Here is a 23588-nt window from a genome sequence, read left to right on the forward strand (position 1 = left end):
TACAGATCACCTTACAGCCTTGTCTCTATACTCAGTCTCCTACAGGTTGTTGACAGGAGATCTGTGCTTGGCACACAAAGCATGCATAGATCCAGCCCTAATGGAACTTTTGGACAGCCACAAAATGAGCAGCACCAGAAACACTAGGTTCATGGATCTGAACTTTGCTTGAGACATAAAAGGAACATGCTAACTTGACTCAAAGGATCCACATGCTCTGGTACAGTGAAGCAGAATACATATTCAAATTTAACCTTGACCATTGGATGGGAAATCACAAATGTATTCCCAGGCTGTTCCTCATGTGTCTTATGGATAGAGGCAGACAGTAAACATTTCTTAACTAACACTGGATGTTTAATCATAAATTCATCCTTGGGCTGGCCCCCATGTCTCTTGACAGTAAACATTCCTCAAGTAACATCCTCCCAAATAACTTTTTAGCAACCTCCAAACTAAAATAACACCCTCCCAATTATGATGTATATCTTACCAGGGATGCAATCAGATTGGGTTGCATGACTAGCATTAAAATGGACCTGATGGTCATTAGACTAGTATATACTTATGAACCTATGAAGAGAGGTCAGTTTTGCTCAGTGAAATAAATCCTCATCCAGTTTGTACTCAGTGAGCAGTAGAGAAACCAATAAACCTAGACTGTTCTGCAAATAAACTAGCCATCAGATGAAATATTAAAATGACTTCCCATTTGCCTGAGTTAGTTACAGCTCAGGTGACTGTAAAAGATGCCATGACACTTATTAACATGAGTAGAGATGTTTCTCAGTGCCTTGACATTATTTCCCCCAAGTAAGTATAAAGACCGCATGGAGTCTTACTTGAAAAGAGGCTATAGGCATAGTGAGAATGACACAGGCAGCAAAGAATAAATACAATAAATAAATTAATTAATCAATTAATTAATTAATAAATAAATAAATAAGCTATTGAAGAGGCTAAGAACTGATTAAGATATTTTGTAGTAATATTTCTTTTTCACATACATATGTGATACATATGTGATACATACACAGGCAAACCAAAGAGAACAGAAGAAGTATTACAACACATTTATAAATGTATTTAGGATCTGTATATTTTTATTTAGCAGTTTATGTTTTTGTGTGGTAAATAGCTTTATCTCCAGACCTTTACACACATCCACATACAAGCACACACACACACGCGCGTGTGTGTGTGTGTGTGTGTGTGTGTGTGTGTGTGTGTGTGTGTGTGTGTGTGTGTGTGCATCTATCCATCTATATATCTGTATATATATATATATATATATATATATATATATATATATATATATACGCACATATATATATATATATATATATATATATATATATATATATATATGTGTGTGTATTGTGTGTGTGTGTGTGTGTGTGTGTGTATGTGGTACATCTATGTATATATTTATAGATTCATGAAAATAGATGCAAATAAATGTATGTGTGTGTGTGTCTATTTGCATAGCCAAAACAAAGGAATATAACTGTCTATGGACATAATAGTAAAGCTATGTCTAAATATTTTCCATTTAATAGCAAAATAATCATACCTTGAGTTGTGTTAAAAGAAGAAAAATGGTACATAAATGTTCTAAGCAACTGAACGCATGGGGTAGCATATGTCCAAGTAGGAGGCCAAACAAATTTGCTGCCTCTGCATTGCTGGCATGGGGGTGAAGAATTTGTATGCAGTTACACTGAAAAGTCTTACTTAGCATTTCTGCTGATATATTGTCTGAGACTAACCTCATAATGCATTTAGTGGGGACATTCAACTTCCTTACAATTCAAATTTCCTTCCTTTCTTCAATTTTGCACTTTAGACTTTCATTTCCATTGGTTAACTAAGTTGTTTTAGGTGCTGTCTAACTTGGGATCTGGGCAGTGCAGGATTAAACAAACTTCCAAAAGACCCATAAAACAATCCTAAGAAAAGACAGTCTTTCATTTTCAGCCAGACAGTGATGGACAAATAGGTGGAAAAATCAGGGAAAAATACCATTTACTCACTCCAGCAGCAGGGACTCAAGAAAAGAAAATAAACAGGAGCTGATTTCTGGGCTTTTAACCTGCTAGTCAGACAGTTTCTCGACGGTTTCATTCTGTGTGCCTGTCTGATGGTGAATGCTAAAGGGGACGCAGAGGAACTGCAGGCCCGTTTGAGCCCTGGGACTCCCACAGTTACAAATGCAGCTGTACAAACACTTAAAGGCTTTGTTGGAGTAGGGTGGGCAATAGTCTGAAACCATTCAGCTTATCTGACCTATAAATCCCTTGCAAAAGCTTTGCCTAGAGAAAAAAGCCACACATTATGTTTAAATGTTTTATCCTGCCAATAAGTGTTGGTCGCCTTGCTGTTAACCAATGCCTTTGACAAAGCTTTGAGCACACATTTTTCTTTTCCCAGGTGATGCTTGGAATCTGCAGTGCCACATACAGAATAAAATGTGAGCAGCTTATCACTTTGGTACTTATTAAATTATAATTTTAATATTCTCAGAGTTTTTAACTTTTAATTACTTAAGAATTGGCGCCACAAGTAACATTATTGTATCAATTAATGGGTATATTAAAATCTTCCCTGTTACTTGACTGAAGAATGCTACTGTTAGTAGACTATTATGTACACACAGCTAGTATAGTATTTATGTACACACAGCTAAGTATCCTGGAGCTGACAGATGTAGCATGTATGAATGCTGTCTAAAAATTAAATCAGGACATGCACAAACTTGATGATTTCTTAGCTCAGTAAAACACACATGCAGAGATATGACTAACTTGCCTCTGTATGCCATCTGATGAGTATTGTGAATGCTTATGAAAGTTTTAGAAACATTAACTTAACCTAAAATAAATGTCAAAGTAGATCCTACAGCTGGACCTAAAAGAGAGATATAGTTTCAAGACACATGGCTTTTTAGGTTTTCACTATAGCACCCTTGCATATTAATTACTACTCGGTGCTGTCAAGTTTTGCCTGTGCTTTTAAGCCAGACTGGAAAATACAAGGGAGGTCTACATACTTGGAGACAGAAAACTAAGGTAACTTTACGAGAGTAGAAAGAGCTAACAAGTTTCTGGATCATGTAAAAAACAAAGTGACATTGATATTCCAAGGAGCCCTGAAAAAAGTGAACAGACTTAAAATAAATGAAGAGAGACAGTAAAGGCTATGTATGAAAATGCAAAATAATACATATCTTCAGTCAGGTTACAAACATATCCCCCCAGATTCTGCAAGCCTTGCATGGTGTGCAGGATTAGTGCAGGAGCACCAGCAGGCAATATGTCTGCCGTGCGATCCACGAATAGCCTGCAGGGGTGTGCACAAGTACTCCTGCACTAGTCCTGCACAGACTAAACCCCTGTATGCAAATTACCCATTTGCAGGAGAAATCCATGCAAATGAGGTGAATTTGAGATCCAGGAAGCTGGAAACCAGCTGTGCAGGGCTAGTGTAATCTGCAGAAATGTACTCGGTTAGTAACCAAGTACATTTCTGCAAATTCCAAAACAGAGCCGTGACAGTTCCAAATAAAGGGTGCATATCAGTCAGGAAGCATGCCAATGGCCAAGTATAAGGCCACTGGCATTGAAAACAGCTTAAAAAATAAAAATATCAACTTTTATTTTTTTTTAGCCGATCTCGGCTGTTTAAGAGTAGGGCAGCAGCACGCAAATGGGATCGGGAGGAAAATAAGAAAATACACCTAAAATAAGCATTCTAACTAAAATCACTATTCTGCCATTAAAGTCAATGGCAGGCAGAAGACAACATGGCCAGTGAGTAGTGGTTGCTAAGGGGGGAGGCTCAGTGTGAGACATGGAACTATGCATTAACTTGCAATCCTATGCAAATGAGGGGAATGATAGTGAATCCCAGTTTCCCCCAGCATGCTAGTCAGGTCCCAACAGTGTAAGAGCAGGAATAGTTTGGTGCAAGCCTAGGAGTTAGCTGACATCATAGGGGTGTGTGTCAGGCATACTGTAAACAGACTGGAGCCCTGTGGCTCAGGTTTGCTCCTAGCTAAGCATAGCTAAGCAAGGGGGGGTGTCTGAGTCTGCCTAACACTCTTTATATTGCCTAATTGGGTGTGCACACCGCGCACAGAGTTGTAAAGGAAAATAAAAAAGTTAAACCAGGAAATAGCATCTCTGTGCACATCTGAGCACTGTGTTTGCACAGCGTGCCCCAGGCTTAAACAGGAAGGCAATGGGAAGGGAAAATAGCAGTAGGCAGGTAATCTAGGAGAACTAACATAGTTGGCAGGTGAAATGTATCAGAATCAGACGATTACACAGGCAGCAGACCAGCCCAGAACACTACTATAAACTATGCAAACACCTTCCCCTCTGTTTTTTTCCCACACTCTACACCAATGGTGTATACAAGTGGGGAACTTTTAACAAACAAAACAACAAAATGATAGGAACTGCAATAGCTATCATACAACAACTTGTGGAAGAGGCTGAGGGTGGTGAGGATGTGAATGCTGTTGACAAATCCACAGTGAGGAGACGGAGAAGAGTGTAAAGACCCAGGGTAACCTATCAGTGGCTACATGAGCTGGAGATAGTGGAGCGCTATAGGGTGGACAGGGATCTCCTATAGCAAATTGTTGAGCTGTGCCGGCCATGCTAGACACACAGAAATAACAGAAGGGAACCCATCCCACTGGATACCAATCTATGTGTAAGCCTAAGAATACTAGCTACAGGTACCCTCCAAAGACCAACTGGGGATATGATGGGGATCTCACAGGCATCAGCACCCAGGGTACTCCATCAGTTCCTGGATGCCATGTCAGCACATGTCGGTAAGCATGTATATTTCCCCAACACCCATGAGGTGTTGGCCAGCAATATGCAACTGTTCCACCAAATAGCAGAATACCCTGAGGTAGTGGGTGCTATAGACTGTATGCACATATGCATCAAATCACCAACTGGTGAGCAGGGTAGGGTCTACATCAACTGCAAGGGCTTCTCCTCCATCAACTGCCAGATCATGTGCAATGACCAGGGCATAATAAGGAATGTGTATGCTGGATGCATTGGAAGCTAGCACAATTCCCACATCTGGCATCTGACACAGCTGTACCAGAGATTTGCCATTGGGGATATCCCTCATGGTCAGCTAGTGTAGGATGCTGGATACGCACTGGAGCTGTGGCTAATGACATCCATCAGACTAGCACACACACCTGAACAAGAACTCCATAATGACACACACGCACAGACCAGAATTATAGTAGAGTGTGTGGTTGGGATGCTGAATTCATGGTTCAGGTGCCTGGACACATCTGGTGGAGCCTTGCAGTACTCACCAGCTACATGTACCCAAATTGTCATTGTATGTGCCATGCTACATAATATGATCCTGTGGAAACAGCTGCAGCAGGAACAGCATGGAGCAGGGCCGCACAGCCCCCCACCATTGCCAAGGCCTGCACAGGCACAGAGTGACTCGGAGGAGCTACAACCTGACCTGGCCCAGTAGGCAGAAGGAGACATGCCCAGTATGCTCTGGCCTTGGCAAAGAGGCAATGCATAGCACATACACTGACACAGGAGGGACCCAGGGAATAACACCTCTCTCTGACTCTCACATGCAGTAAAAGGGATACCAAACATGACACTACCTGTGCTCAACCATGTGTAGGGAGTGTACTATGTGCATCTGACATAGGCAGCCCTGCAGCACCACCCTCAGTACTGGGACACCTACAAGGTAAGTGACTCACACATGCCAGTTAGGGGGGTTCACATACCCAACAACAGTCACAGCCAGTCGGACAGGTGTAGACAAACACAAACAAAGGCTGTGCTATGGCCTCTGAATGATGCCTATGGGTAACCTCCCCCCAGGCCTACACAGACAAACTACAGCAGGTCAGGCAGTGGGACATTAGTTCTGAAGGTAGGAAGTCAGAAACTAATATGTAGGTCATTCAAAGCTAAGATCTGTAGTACACTGATATGCCTGTAGTCAGCATGATAAGTTAGAATACATAATGAAATGGAGTACCTGACATACCAGTACAATCATAGCAAATGTGTACAAGTGTCAGGTGTGCCCCCCCATCCTACATAGAAATGTAGTAACAGTCAGGTGTGCCCCCAATCCTGTGTATAAATGTAGAAATAGTCAGTTGTGCCACCCCCAGTCCTGTGTAGGAATGCAGAAACAGTTAGGTGTGCCCCCCCAATCTTGTGTAGAAATGTAGAAATAGTCAGGTGTGCCCCCCAATCCTGTGTAGAAATGAAGAAACAGTCAGGTGTGCCCCCCTAATTCTGGGTAGAAATGGAGAAATAGTTGTGCTCCCCAATCCTGTGTAGGAATGCAGGAACAGTCAGCTGTGCCCCCACCAATCATGTGTGGAAATGTAAAAATAGTCAGGTGTGTCCCCCCCAATCCTTTGTAGAAATATAGAAATAGTCAGGTGTGCCCCCAAATCCTGCGTATGAATGCAGAAACAGTTAGGTGCACTCCCCTCAACCCTACTTAATTATGTAGTAATGGTCTAGTGTGCCCCTCCAATATGATGTACACACATCATAACAATCAGGTTTGCCCCCCACAACCCTATGTAGAAATGTAGTAACATGTATGTGTAGGTATAATACCAGTGGAGCACAGATGCACAGAGGTGGCCAAGGTTGCAGGGTAGGTTGTAGCATCTGCACAATATGCAAGTATGTGTGTGTGTGTTAGGTTGCTGTGTGTTTCATATCGTGTGAGAGTGGTTGGTATGTATGCATGTTGAGGTAAGCCTGGTGGCCATTGCCCACTACTGCTGATGACAGGGACATGTCCTCACAACTGCAGTGCCATACACAATACCCATCAGTTTAACACAAGCTAGCAGTAAGCCATTGTACATGCATGGTGGTAATATGTTTCACCATCTGAATGACTGACATGGAATGGCTGTTGGGCTAGATATACAAGCAGTACACAGGGGAAAGTACCCCAGACATACAGTATATATTGTGTCACTAAGAAATGGACACACCCTTGGAAAAGTACATACAGATATGCATCATATTATCTGATCCTGTAGTAGGGGATACTGATGTTGTCTGCCCAAACACTTGCAGATCACAAAGGAGGTAGGACTGATGTATTGGGAAACAGCTGATGTACCTGCACATGCAAGCATAGCTGGAATGCCCAATGCATATCTGTGTGTCAGATGCAAGTAGCGTTCATAGCACACATCCACCCAGCTCATGCAAACACCACCCACAGGCACCTCACTGGTCATGCCCCTGCTGTGGGGAATGGGTACAGTAAGACCCCAGCTGTATATGGCAATAGCAGAAGACTGCAGTATGCAGTGCAGGTGTCCCATGCAGGTGTGTCCCTAGCTGTAGGTAGCACCCCTGCCAGCATCCACACCACCTGAGTAAAACTGTTAGGAGCTATTGGCATGAACACCTATCACACCTACCCTGTCACCCCAGGGGAATATGCTGTATGGTGGTCTGGGACTTTAGGACTGACACAATGCAATGACCTGCCACATCTGGCATGCAACAATACTTAATGCCCCACAGGCATCTGCCAAAGGCCTGTGTCTCACACGTACTGCCAATGCATGTTATGTTATGGGCACCCAAATAACAACATAGCACACTCCAAATAAGCCTTATGCAAGGCCAGGTGGACAAACCACGGTAACATCTCCACCATGTCCCACTGCATGAATGGTGGACCAACACTAACATACACCTGTGATGGGGTGATACCCTAAGTATCAGAGAATGTATGCATAATGTATGGAAGAGGTTAGAATAATAGAGGGGGTTGGAGCATGGGCAGCATGAAGTGTGCAGGGTCCGACACCAAGCTGTGTGCACACACTGTTCCTGGCTGCAAACACATACATGGGTGGCTACATGCCTGCCCATACACCATGATAAGGTAAATGTCCTGACCCATGGCCCATGCCCCTGGCTAACCTGTGTGAATCTGTACAGCTGTAAGTCATTGCCACAGCAAGATAAGCCCATACAGTCATGTTGATGGGCGTACAAGTATGGGATCCTCTGCCAGCACTGTACCAAGGTGCTGAACTGGATACACAAACCCAGCACCAAGTGTCTGCAGCTCCCCCTCCAGAATGGCATAACTTACCATGAATACGTAGGTGTCTGCCCACAATACCAGACAAAACTGCAGTCACCCTTGTCCCCCAAGATATCACTGTGAGCAAGAATGTCCACCTGACAGTACATGAGGACAGAAAACATCACTGTGTATAACAGTACATATCTGAATATCTCTGCAAACAGCAGTACCATGCAGCTGAAGCAGCACAGACACAATCACCTACAGTGCACACTATCCCCTGCACAGTTTGTCCCCATATTGCCAAATGATCAATGGATACCCTGCAGAAACAGTATGCTACCTGTAGGTGTACACCACAAAGGTCTGCACTGCAGTACAAACTACATGAACTTGCTATACACATTCAATATAGACGGGCATACTGGACATGCTCACACACTTAGAGAAATGAAGGCAATGTCAGTCAACAACATACTGAAAGGTCATACTGGGCATGTTCATACACTTAAACAAATGAAGGCCATGTCTGCAAACACCAGTGGACCAGACATATCTGGCAGTTGCAGATGTTAGTGCAGACACTCCTCAGTATGCACCACTCATGCTTTGCACGCACAGTGGATAGGAATGCAGACATATATCTAAGGACAACACACTATAATAAGCCAAAAGTAGATGTACATAGATGTGTGGAAGACGGTGACTAAGACAAGGAGCCATCCAGGCCTGTTCCACCCAACACACAGCCAAAGGGCCACAACCACATGAGGTTCAACTGTCACTCACTGTAGATACCAGCCACCAATATCTGTCAGCATTACAGACTATGTAGTGCAAGTATTAGCTGTGCAATGTGACTGTACAAGGAAGTAGTCATCTAGCAGCTGTATACATGTACCTGTGGAATAGGACCCTATGTGTGCCCGCATGTGGTATGTCAACCTACAGATGAATTGGTTATGGCCCATGCACACACACACTGCCCTCCCCATAGCCCTCCTATGACAAGCCTGCTGAGGGCATCCACTGTGAAATACACCTTTGGGAAAGTTGTAGCCCAGTAATCTCCATGGCATGACCTATAACTGTGTACTGCTGTAGTGTGATAAACTAGTCAGATAGGAGTTCCAATTCCAGATATAAAAAGTGTGTGGGTGTGTCTGTGTGTCTGACTGTGTAGGGAGCAATGCTTTTTAGAGTAGTCACACTCCCTACTATTCAAATGCTTAACTTTGGTAAGGCTGCTGATGTCATCCACCTAGAAATATACCTCTAGGAAGGTTGTAGCCCAGTAATGTCCGTAGTGCGTCCCATAACTGCGTACTGCTGTAGTGTAATAAAATAGTTAGGTAGGAGTTCTAATCCAAGACTTGGCAAGTGTCTGTGTGTCTGTCCGTCTGTGCAGAGAATGATGCTTTTAGGCTAGTCACACACAAGACAATTCAAATGCCCTACTTTGGCAAAACTGCTGATGTCATCCACCTTGAAATACACCTCTGGGAAGGTTGTAGCCCAGTAATCTCTGTAGCACATTCCATAATTGAGTACTGCTGTAATGTGATAAAATATGTAGGAGTTCTAATCCCAGACTTGGCAAGTGTGTGTGTGTGTGTGTGTGTGTGTGTGTGTGTGTGTGTGTGTGTGTCTGTCTGTATGTGTGTGTGTCTGTTCCTGTCTGGGAAGAGAGCAATGCTTTTTATGCTAGTCACATGCACTACATTTCAAATGCCCTCCTTTGGCAAGGCTTCTGTCATCCACCTTGAAATACACCTCTGGAAAGGTTGTAGCCCAGAAATCTTTGTAGCGTGTCCCATAACTGCATACTGCTGTAGTGTGATAAAATAGTTAGGTAGGAGTTCAAATCCCAGACTTGGCAACTGTGTCTGTGTGTGTCTGTCCCTGTCTGTGTAGAGAGCAATGCTTTTTAGACTAGTCACACTCCCTACAATTCAAATGCCCTACTTTGGCAAGGCTGCTGATGTCATCCACCTTGAAATACACATTTGGGAAAGGTGTAGCCCAGTAATCTCCCTAGTGCATACTATAACTGCATACTGCTGTTGTGTAATAAAATAGGTAGGAGTTCTAATCCCAGACAAGGCAACTCTGTTTATGTGTGTCTCTGTCTGTGAAGGGAGCAATGCATTTTAGGCTAGTCACACTCAGTACAATTCAAATGTCCTACTTTGGCAATCCTGCTAATGTCATTCACTGTGAAATACACCTTTGGGGAAGGGGCATTCCAGCAATCCCCGTGGTGTGTCTTATAACAGCATCATGCTGTGGTGTGGTATACAACTCTGGTAGGGGTTCTATTCCCACACATGACAGTTGTGGATGTTTTGTGTGGTTTCTATGTCTGTGTAGGGAGCAATGCATTTTAGGCTAGTCACACTCAGCACAATTCAAATGCCCTACATTAGCAATCCTGCTGATGTCATTCACTGTGAAATACACCTTTGGGAAAGGAGTAGTCCAGTAATCTCCATGGTACGTTCTATAACTGCATAGTGCTGTAGTATAATATACTAGTTAGGTAGGAATTCTAATCACAGACATAACAGGTATGTGTGTGTGTGTGTGTGTGTGTGTGTGTGTGTGTGTGTGTGTGTGTCTGTGTCTGTGTTTGTCATTCATATCCTGTGTGGAGGTGGTTGTAAGTGTATAACAACTGGACTCAATGTGAAGTGGGTTTTGCAAACTTATTATATGGTAGCCCAAGTATATATCAGAATGTCCACTGTACAGGGATAACAGATGTGAAATAGTCGAGAGGCTGGTGTGTAGACCCATACTCCTAAATGTGACATCAGTGCCAGCTGAACAATGTTAGCAACCCTTGTATTGCACAGGAGCACTCTCAACCCATGTCTCATTCACACACACACTCGCCTAGGCAACAACTACTATGTTGGTAGTACCCTGCATATTGACACCTGATAGTAACCATGGTGTGATTGCAGTGGGCTGTAGAGGGCATGGCACCCTGTCCATCAGTCCAATAGGCATATACATGCCGACAGTGCACCTCTCCCATGTTCCCCACTGGACAACTGTAACACCTGTGGTACCATCAAATGTGACCCACAAAGGACATACCATGCCTGAAACACAGGCCCTGTATGGACAGATGCCACTGACACCAGGGAATACTGGTATGCTATCAATGTAGGTGCATGGTCAACCTGCTGTCCATTAACAGTTCCCACCACATGAAGCCAGGACTGGCACATCTGATGATAAACTCTGTACACAACATGGGCTAGACACCCCAGGTACAGTTGCACATGTCACTGTACATGCCTGTGGGAGGTGTGCACATCCCAAACACTGTCCTATCATGGCAAGCAATGCACAGCATTGGACACATGCAATAGTCACCCAGGTGACTGGATGGTGAATACAATACCCACCTGTGTGAGCAATTCTAGACACTACACCTCTGAGCCACTATGCAGGCCATTGTCATGTGGCTTGATGCCAAGGTATACCAATCACCTAGCCTTGTCTAGCCATCTGGCACCAACCACAACACACCTGTGAAGCAGTTCACCCATGCATGTCAGTACTGGTACCTGTGTCTGTGTGTGTGTGTGTTGTATGATGCATATGACCACATTCTCACTCACTACAACCCCCATTGGCATACTGAAGCATGCTGTCTGATGTCAGACACCTCCACATACCCTTTGAACATATAATCTCCATGTGACCCCTGTGGTGCATGTGATACCTGCACAGTACTGTGTTGTGGCAATCCCATTAGTGATGAGTTGTATTCCTGGCCCTGCCAAGTGTGTCAATGTGTGTGCATCCCTGTGAGAGTGTGGCTGTGTTGACACTGACACCTGTTCATGTGGACAGGCATGTATACTACACCTACAGCATAGCTACCATATCCCTGTTGCAGATGTCACTCACCATCGCATATACATTCTGAGGGCTCCTCAGCATGTAACCTATGTGGCACATCCAATAACTGCATGGACATGTGATAGCACTACATAATCATCAGGGGTTTGATAGCTTGTACTGGTAGGTGTGTGACACAAACATGCTTAAGTTTTACTCTCCCACACCTCCCTGGCTTTTCTTTGCCTCTGACTGCCTCTCTCACTCCCTCTCTGGTGAATGTGGAGACTTACACCTGCTTTGATTTGGCAGCAGCATGTGTATTTTAAGTGATGCTCAGGATCAGCTGATGGCTTCTGCACGAATTGCAGCCCTTCTCTAGCTGATTGCATGTGGAACAGCTGTGGTAACATTCCCATAGCCAATTGCATGGAAACACACTCTAATATCTAGGAACATCATGTTGGTGTTGGGCCTTTCATTCACTGTGAGCAGGAACTCGATCTGTTGTTTGGCAAACAGCATCTCATATGGATTGGGGATTTACCTCTAACAACATACACTGTGGAAACAGGCCAACACACAGGAGGGGGATGTGACTGACCTGACTACAGACTTAAGTGCTGCTATACTGCATTTGGAGTAATGTTGGTTTAACAGGGTGTGTGTGGATATGGCTGTCCTACATGTTTTAATACCTGTCATGTCAGTGCTATGTTTATGAGGAAACACCCATCTGTGGGGTCATCTGCAGACTTGCCAGTGTATGGCACCTTTTGTTTCAGGTGTTACCCACAGAGCACCTATCTGTGAACTGCAGAAGGTAGTGTGAGGATTGCAGTCTGTAGATGGTGACAGTCATGAGAGTTACTGACTTCATATCCCTCATAGGGCATATGTTGCAACAAACCCTGTTACAACAGTTAATGTATGAGGTTATCACAACAACATGTCAATACTGGCCCTGTGTATGTGCCTCCAGCCACAACCCTGCAGTAAGGGGTGCATATGTGCTGTGCACCATAATTAGTGCCATCATATCTGGTAACAAACCAGTGAGATATCAGACAGCTACATATGTTATGTATATTAGGGGTTATATTTGATGACATAACCTGGACATTCTCTGGTTGTGTGTACAGTACTGTGGTCTGTGTACTTATGGTGATTGTCTGCAGTGTGTGTGTATTGTTAATATGCACCTTGGCCTGTGTACAGACTGTGGTAGATGTCATTGTTCTTGATCCTGTTCTATCTGATGTTACATGCTGCTCTAATGTATGTTACCCTATCAGCTTACATGTTTGTAGGGCCATACATGCACATGTCCCATACCACAGACAGGCATTGGACCACACTGTGTAGCAGCCCAGTATATGTAGGGTTAGTGTGTGAGTGGCATGTATGAGGTTGGTGATGAACAGATAGTCCATATACTGTAATACTACACTAGCATACCACATGTGGCCGTGGCTGTGTTCACATTGGTTGTCGTTATGCACTTTCACACAGGTGTCTGTTACTCTGTGCTGTGGCATGCCTGTAAAGCCTGCTATATAGGCAGGTACTTGTGCATTCCCCCATAGGATGTGTAGGCTAGTGTTGATCCAGCCTGCCTGTAGCCTGCACAGTGCTTTGTTACATGTCTAGCAGCTTAGTGTACTTACACAGTGAGATGTAATGTCCAGATACTTGCCCGATGTACTGCTGCCGGGTCACCATAACAGTCATGTATGTCAGAGCAGTGGGATGCTGTACAGATGTATGTCAATATCTAGTGGGTAGTACGTGACCATAGCACCTCTGTACTAGCAGTTATTATGTGGCAGGACAGACAGGGATGTGTGAATGCATAACCTATGGGAGCACATGTATACCAGTAGTTATGTGTTATACCCATCTACATGGCTGTTAACATCCAAATTGTCAGGATTGGTCCAAATGTTTTGCACTAAGGGGTTATGTGCATACCTCTGGACTGTCCAGTGTGTGTCAGACTGTCCACATATATTGGCCATTATCTCTGCTGTAGCCACAGGAGCATTACATGCTAGCAGTGGTACTGTACTACGATGTCCTTAGGATGTCTGTCAGTAGCCAATGGCACACATGTTAAATGCAGATGTGACCTCCCACACACACCATGTCTGTGAAGACTCTCCCTATTACAGTAGCAATAGTCTACAAATATACCTGCTATACATACCTGACATCCCCTTGTACTACGAAGTTGGGACTATAGGGGCTGAGGTAGGGCTACACTCCATTTTCAGAACATATGGTGAAGATATATGTACATATAATTATCCAGATATCTATATAGTTATACACATATACATATCAACATACATAGATGGAGATGTATATGTACATAGATACACATATAAATACCCAGATATATACATATACAGAGCAATATATGTCTGCACATATACAGATAGTGATACATATGCATATATATGTATGGATATCTACATATATATTGATAGTAGTAGGTGCATCAAAATAGATATGTATGCACATATAGTTATTGATATCTACATATATATCTACATATATACCAACATAATTAGGCATATCTGTACACAGGATGTGCATACATATATAGCTATATATACATATATCTATATATACATATAGCTATATATACATATATGTATATGATAGTGCTACAGAATCCTGAAAGCCCAAAATCCTGAAGACCATCAGGGGTGAGCTGCTTTAAGGTTTATGGATGTACATTACAATACAATCCACCTTGGATAAATTCAGGCCAACTGCCACCTGCCATACAGACAGTTCTGTATGTCAGTGTGCTTGTGATGGTGTCAGTTATGCCTTGTTATGTAACAGTTACATCCCATTGTGTCATCTGAGGTCTTTACCCCTAGGGATTATCTACAGAGTGTAGTTAAAGGCTGCTGAACTATACATCTGCATTACTTACTGTTGATTGTTTGGTATCGTGTGGCCCAGTCTGTCTTTACTATTGTACTACTTGATGGCCTTGGCCTGGACAGCAAAAATTATTAACATTTCCAGAACAGTGTATTAATATAACTGTTTCACAGTTGCATTACTTAGTTTATATGGCTTTCCCATTTATGCAAACCTGTGTGTGGTGTTATATCCTTTGATTTCCCTGTGGGTATATGTTGCAGGCAATGATTGTCATTTCTATGGGTGTCTCATACAGTCTCCAGTTGATAAGGTGGCAACTGTAGGAATAGTGGCTGTTCCATATTGTGTGCACCTTCTACATATCTATCTTACTATACATATCTCTGCGTGTGTATGTGTAGTTACATATCTATCTATCTATCTATATATATATATATATATATATATATATATATATATATATTGTGTGTGTGTGTATATATATATATATATATATATATATATATATATATATATATATATATATATATATATATATATATATATATATATATATATATATATATATATATATATATATATATATATATATATATATATATATATATATATATATATATATATACATATATCTGTATCTGCATATATGTGTCTGTGTATATGTATCTTAGGGATGTTGATTGCTACCACATTGTACATTCCCTATGGGAGCCAAACTGTACTGCATGATATGCTACTGATACCAGCCTGATATCATACAGGTGGGATGGAGTACTGTTAACATCTGGTGCCCATGTCGTGTCAGGTCCTGAGTATTGTGGCTGCAACAGCTGGCAGTGTATTGCAGGGCAGATGTGTTTGACTGTGGGGGAGGAAATTCATAATTGTATAAGACGTATGTTGTTTGGGGCCTCTGAACCTCAGTAATGGTGCATGAGGACATATACGTTTATGTTATGTTCCCATTGTTATCTACAGATGTATGTCCATATATACCAATGTAAATACATATATCTGCTTACATATATATAACTTGCTGTACATATATGTAGACATATAGATGTAGACATATATATCTATAGATGTATGCATTTGCATGTATATATGTTTACATTTATATATATATATATATATATATATATATATATATATACATATATATATATAAAATTCTATATTATATCTATATCTACATATAGATATGTTATATCTATTTAGATAATAATATCTACACACACAGACACACACACACACACACACACACACACACACACACACACACACACACACACACACACACACACACACACACACACACACACACACACACACACACACACACACACACACACACACACACACACATGTTGGAATACATTCCCTGTACTGTTGAATGACTGGGCTGGATGATATGTTTGTGAATATATCTGACATGGCTTAGTGGTAAATCACGTTGGCTATGGTATACAGGGTCCTGGGTTTGGTTTGAACTTTGCAGAGGCTTTTTATTTTGTTGCTGGGCAGAACAAGGGTCGTTGGATACAGAGTGATTAAGGCACTTTTGAGCATTTGTAGGCAGGTTTGTGTGGGTTTGTGCAGAGGTAAGCACTGCTAACTTCTGGTTACAGTTTCTTATACTCAGCTTCTAAATTGCTTAACCTGTTTAGGCATTGATAACCCCCCGCAAACAGGCTAAAACCTGTTTACTGCTGATTAAAAGTGCTTACTCCTGCTTACTCCCGTACTAATTTCTTTAAAAGAAAAGAAAAAAGGGTTGATAGGAAAGTGGTGAAAAGGGGCACAAAGAGGGAAAGACATTAGGAAACATAGCTAGGGAAGTGCAGGAAGGGTGTAGGGAAGGTCCATAGCTGCCCATTTCTTCCACAGCAACAGCTGTGCATATACACTGAATGTGGAGGTAGATTTGGACAATCAAACCCCTGAGAGATGGGTGAGGACAACAGTAATATGTTGTGATGCCAGTTAGACCTGATTATGTGTCCAGTGGGCATGTGTGTGAAACGGACAGCTATGTATGGGGCATGATTTTTTTTTTGGGGTACAGCTTGCGCTTTTTGATTTTTTTAAGGTGAGAGAGGGATGTTGGGGAGGAGTAGTAGGTATATGTGGGGAGGTAGGTTGGGTAAGTTAACAGACAAGACAAACAAGACACATACAGGGGCAGTATATGACACATGTGGGGGGTAAACATCTTGATTGGGAGGGGGTGCTGGGAAATTGGAATCCCATGAGCCCCCTATTGGAAACAGTGGGACTGAGGTCCCCACCCATGGGCAGTCACCACTGCACCTTCCCAGCCCCGACGGTGGTTGTGCTGGGGGCTGAGTTGCAGAGTCAGTGTGATGCTCTACTCATGACATGCAGCCCTCGAGCTGGCGTAGAAGACCAACAAGCTGCTGGTTGAGCTCTCTAAGCACCATGACCCTGACCTGGCGACGGGTGACAGGTACCTGTCTGCGCCCGCTCCCGGGGGGAGCCCCATCCCCTGAGGTAGCTCAACCTGAAGGTGGTGCAGGACCAATGGACGAGGAGGTCCTGGGTTGGGCCCCAGACATGCTGGTGCCCAGTGCCACAGCCAGCTGAGGTGGGACAGGTGGGTCCGCTGGGACCGGCCTTCCCAAATGTGCTATAGTGTTTAGATTTTATCATCATAACTGGGTTAGTAATAGTCAACACATTCCAGGGTTAGGTATAACAGCATGCATAGATATTCCCATTAACCCAGACACCAGATATGGAACAGTTGCATAGCAAACAGAACACATGCATATATGGGACCACAGTGGTAATAACAGCATGCACGTACATTGATGGCACCATGCCACCAATGTTGGAATAATTCAATATAGCACATGCATGGAAGCAAATATAAATATTTATTAACCAATATGGCATAATCAGAACATTGGAGACATTACATACCAGTTGGGGTGGGTATGTAGCTTATTGTTGGAGATATGGTGGGGGAAGGAGAAAGATGTCAATTAACAACTAGTATATTCCTGTAGCCCTCATTATTTTCCTAGTCAGTGCTGTTATCTTTACCTTACAAGTATTACAACACTACCCATTAGCCTTAGTTTGGACAGTGACATGGCTGTTGTCATTGTTATACATGAACTGGTTTTACCTGTAGTATACACCTCTTACCTGGTATACCAGCGGAAGAATTGTTTGTTAATACTAATTAACTGTTTCTACACATACTCCCACATTCCAGGTTGATGTTGTGCACATAGCTATCCAACACTTTCTGCACATACTCTGGCCATGTGTTGACCACATGCAGGTATACTGGGACATATCTAGACTATTGCCCTCTTCAACTTTCATTGACTTGACACACACACATATACATGCTTTCCTACAGTTATATTATGTAGCACAGTGTGGATGATGGTGATCAGTGATACTTCATTATTCAGAGAAACTGCAACACTCACTCTTCCCTACAATACCAGAGTAAACAGTAACAGTACAGGGTATGAAGGGTTTTATTTCTCAGCAAAGTGTTTGCCTCCGACATACCTGTGGGAGCAATGATTGTTAGCACTACCTGATTGTTACCACACAAAGTTCCAGATTACACATTAGTATTATGCACATACATCTCACTCTTACTATACACACTGTGGTCACAGCTTGACAACATGCGGGTGTAGATAGGACATACATGGCTTATTACTCTCTTTACAGTTTCAGGAGTTGCTACAGTGACTGGTTTGCTCTCATAGATGTTTGACAATCACTTGTATTCCCTGTTGTGTGGCTAAACATCTGGGATCATCCACAGACTTCCCAGGGGGAAAGGGGGACAGGCAGCAGATATGGGCCCATATACTGGACATCTTGGTCTTATCTGTACAGTTGTAGTGTATGATTATGTATGCAGCCTACATACACTCCCAGGATTCAGACCATGGCTGTTTCTGCTACAACATAAACACTGTCCATCAGAGTTGTGTGTGCTATATAGATATTGCTGTATATCTCCTATCTGCTTTCTGTCTTATAATTCTCCTGTGCTTTGGCATTCTGACCTTGTATTACAACACTCTTATACAGATATCCTAGGCAGTTATATTTTGTAGGACAGTGTGGGCAACAGTGATGACTACTACCTCATTATGTACAGCAACTGCTTCAGTCACAATGCCATACAATACAATGTAAACACCAATAAACGTCCACAAACAGAAGAAACAAAAAAACTCAGCTCCGGAGTAGGACCTGGAACACCACGTTTGAAAGTATTGCTTAGTTGCTCTGTTCAACAATAAAGAGTACTCCAGTACCCTAAACAAGTACACATTTTGCCAAACGAGCGAAAAAGTAAATTAGTAGTGGAATCCAGAGCAAGTTAAATGCACAATAACGTTTTTAATAAAACTTCCAAAAACAAAACCCATGTAAATGTTAAGCGCTTTTCGTTCGGGTTATACCCGAACTTCTTCAGACATCTTACTGTAATTGCTGTTACACTTAAGTAGTCCCTTCCTTCGTTCCTGTCCTATCAGGAAGAAGTAGCAATCGACTTTTTACCAACAAGACTTCAAAAATGTTGTTATTTTCTATGTATATAACAGGATTTATGTAAACAACCAGTGTAAAAGTTAATACACATAGAATTAATTTAAGTGTACTTTTCTAGTTTTCTATAGTTAACACAGTCCGTTGGTTGAACCTTTGTTAAACAATAACGATGTCAATTCTCGAACTTCTCTTAATATAGTGTTCTTATACAATTAGTTAATACATATAAGTGTGTAATAAACACCCTATTCTTTCCTTTGCATTTCAATAGTAATAATGTACTAAAGTACAAAAAGTACGAACAAATCTTTACATAAAGATGTTAATATTGGAAAATATAGTGTTGTTGTTGTATCTACTCTCTAAAGTGTCAACAGCTCCCCCTAGTGTTTTAATATGATGTTTACCTTAAGGGTTTTTAACCTATTAATTGATAAAAACATTCCAGTTTTGTACTCACCTAAATAGGGAATATATTATCTTATACGAAAAATGTATATTTATAAGATATTTTAAGTATATTAAGTGTATATGTATTCAAAAGTTTAAATAATATATATATATATATATATATATATATGTATATCTGTATATAAATATACCTCCGTTTTAGTACAAAAAATATATGTATTGTTAAGGGTGTGCATAAAATACAGGTATATGTATAGTTTAAAATATTGTTTATAAAAAACATGTTTATAGAACTGTGTCGTGTATTTAATTCCGTTCTTTTAAAATAAAACTGGTGATACTCTAGATCTCCATTTAAAATGTTACTGTACTACCTATATAAACTTTTTAGTTTTAAAATGCATGCAATACTGCAAGCTTCATTTAACCCTGGTTCTGTATGTGCATTTAATCTTAGTTGCCAGTTCAATTCATTCCTTTCTAATAATAATTTGACTAAACTGTCATTGGCCCCCCATTTGTTTTCCATATTCTGCCTAGTCTGTGATATAACCCTAAATTTAAAGTAGTGGCCTTCTTTTTGTTCACAATGATTTGCTAATGCATTGTTGGTGTTCTTCTTACTGATGGCATATACGTGTTCATAGATCCGGTCCTTAAGTCTACGGTCTGTCTTACCCACGTAAAATGCCTGGCAAACTTGACATTCAGCAAGGTAAACCACACTTCTTGTGTTACAGTTATAAGTATATTGGGTAAAAAAAATCTCATCTCTAATCTTAAATTTGTTGCTACATGTAATGTATTTACATTGGTTGCAGTGACCGCACTTACGGGTGCCCCCTTCTCCTTCCTTCCTCATTCTGTCCTGACTTTTTTCAAGGATTTGTTTTAAGTTTGGTCCTCTTCTGAAACTAATGCACGGGTACTCTCCTATGCGGTCAAAAATTTCCTTATTTAGGGACAAGTAAAACCAACATTTTCTAACCACATTTTGTATGTCCTTAGCTACAGGGGTATATGTTAAAGTAAAAGACATTAGGTACTTGTTCTTAGTGTTGTTTTTTTGTAGGGTTAATTCAGCCCTTATATTGTCTTCACCCTCCTGTTTCCTTGTTATGTTAACCCTAATGCCCAATCCAGTGTTTTCTCCTTTTTCCTCATTTAACAAGTGGAGGCCCAAAATTGGTTTGTATGTACCTTCTGCCCTTTTCAATACAATACAATGTAAACAGTACCAGTACAGGGTAACATTCTTGCATTTCTGGGCACAATGTTCATATCCAACAGACCTGTGGGAAAACTGTTTGTTAGCACTCCCTGAATGTTGCCACACACAGTACCAGTTTACACATTACTAATATGCACATACATCTCACTCTGTTACTGTACACACTCTGGCCACAGCTTGACAACATGGGAGTATAAATGGGACATATGTGGCTTCTTTCTCTCATATGTTTTTTGGGAGTTACTAATGTGCCAGCTTTGTTCTCTTAGATGTGCGTCAATCAGTTGTATTTCCTGTTTGCTGCCTATACGTCTGGGATCATCCCACTAATTTCACAGGGGAACATGTTAACAGGCACCAGATATGGGCCACTTTACTGGACATTATGGACATATCATTACAGTTGTGGGGTATGATTCTGTATACAGACTACTCCCACTGCCAGGATTCGAACCATGGCTGTGTGAGCTAAAACTACAACAGTTCATACCTCAGTTGCATGTGCTATTCGGGTTTTGTTGTCTGCCTTTTCCGTTTTCTGTCTATGTGTCTCTCAGTTGTACTAAATGGCCTCTGGGGATTATACCAGCCATATACAGGCATTCCTACACATTCTATTTATGGTGCACAGTGTGGGTAACAATGCTTAATACAACAGCATTATTACATGATTGCAAATCTACATTACCATATGATACCAGAATATACACATGCAGTCCAGCAGTAAGAATTTTATTGTCAGACTATTACGCTTTATTTACATACAAACTATATGAGACTCTTCCTGCTATATTCTCTGGTGTATGCAGTACTTGCCTTGAACAATGCAGGTATTATACAGGCAATTAATTTACTAATACTTTTAGCTTTATTTCCTATGGCAGTAAATGCATGAGCATTACTGACCTGCCTTGCATCGCAACCTCGCCAGGCAACTGACGTGGGCCTCCTGGTTTCCGGCCTGCTCCATTGCAGCTGTGGGGGAAATAAGAGGAATATTTAGCCATACCTATCCATGATATACATGAGCTGGCAATTATTACACACATAGTGGGGTGATACCTACACACAGCTGGGACATCCCCTTTGGCTCTAGCCTCTTGGATCCACTGGTCCAAGAGGTCCCCCTTTTGCTGCTTCAGGTCATAGTGATGCCTGACCTGCTCACCAGTTTGGGGTATGCCAGTGGCACTGGTGAGGTTAGGGTGAGATGGTCCCAGGCCTCCGTCTTATATTGGGAGCCCTGGTACTGGCATTGCTTACATTAGACTTTGTATTATATTTCCTTTTTGGCATTGATTTATTATTCATTACACCTTATATGTATGCCTGGTATCCATGATTCATGTGTACATACACTGTATGCGGTCCTTGTATTTTATTGAGGACTTCAACACTCTATTACAATTACACCTGACTTCTGGGCTTACTGCTGTACTCCAGTTCATATATTTATGTTATGTAGTGGGTTGAGGCACATATGTCTGTATACTGATTCCTTTCACAGGTTCAGTTTGATTTTACTATGATGAAGACTTGTTTGCTGATACCTCATTCTTCTGTACTTCTGTGATGGCTTTGTGGTTAATTGCTGTGACTATAGTGTATAGGGTCCTGGGTTCAAGAACTGCAAGGCTGTTTGTTTTGTTGATGGGCAGAACAAGGGCCATTGGATACAGAGTGATTAGGGCACTTTTGAACATTTGTAAGTGGGTTTGCGCGAGGGTAAGCACTGCTAACCTCCGGTTACATATGCTTACAGAGAGTTAGCTTCAAAATTGTTTAACCTGTGTGTGCATTGTTTACCCCCCCCCCATGCAAATGGGCTTAAACCCACTTACTAGTGCTTATGTATGCTTACTACTGCTTATTAGTGCTTAAACCTGCTTACTAGTGTTTTATTCATTATGATACTGACAACTCACATGTGCATTTACTGCAGTACTCCAGTTCATTACTATATGTTATTTAGTGGGTTATGTTACAAAAATATTAGTCATAATGTGCTTTGACATGGAAAATGGAATATGCTACAGTGGGACTCGAACTGAGAATGCCTGCTCGTAAGGCGAGTACCCTGCCCATTACACTATTGCTACACTGCTTTATTTGCATATATCTTCCTTATAATCCTCTTCAGTGATTTAAGCTGCATTAACTGTAGCTAAGTGATGGGCAAACCCGCGCACCTACAGTTAGCTTTAATCGGATTTAAAAAGAAAAAAGGGTTTATTCATTTTATTTCTGTATATTTGCTGTTGTACATGAGGGAGACTGTTGGTGGTGATATGCGGACACCTATGAATGGTCTTGCTCATTTCTTAGCCCTTTTGGCGGTTCCTCATTGTGGGGGCATGTATATTCTGAGAGCTCTGCTCTCAGACACATCCCCTACACTCTTACATGCTCCATGTAAGATTAGGAGCTCAGGAAGTGGCCCTCATTAATATGCATGGTGCGCTGCCATCCTGCGCCTAAACATCTGCCTCCATGCAGGACTAAGCTAGTCCTGCATGGAGGAATAGCAAATCCGGGG

Source organism: Protopterus annectens, chromosome 3.part0 (assembly GCF_019279795.1).
Source record: "Protopterus annectens isolate FY-2018-M chromosome 3.part0, PAN1.0, whole genome shotgun sequence".
Taxonomy (NCBI): Eukaryota; Metazoa; Chordata; order Ceratodontiformes; family Protopteridae; genus Protopterus; species Protopterus annectens.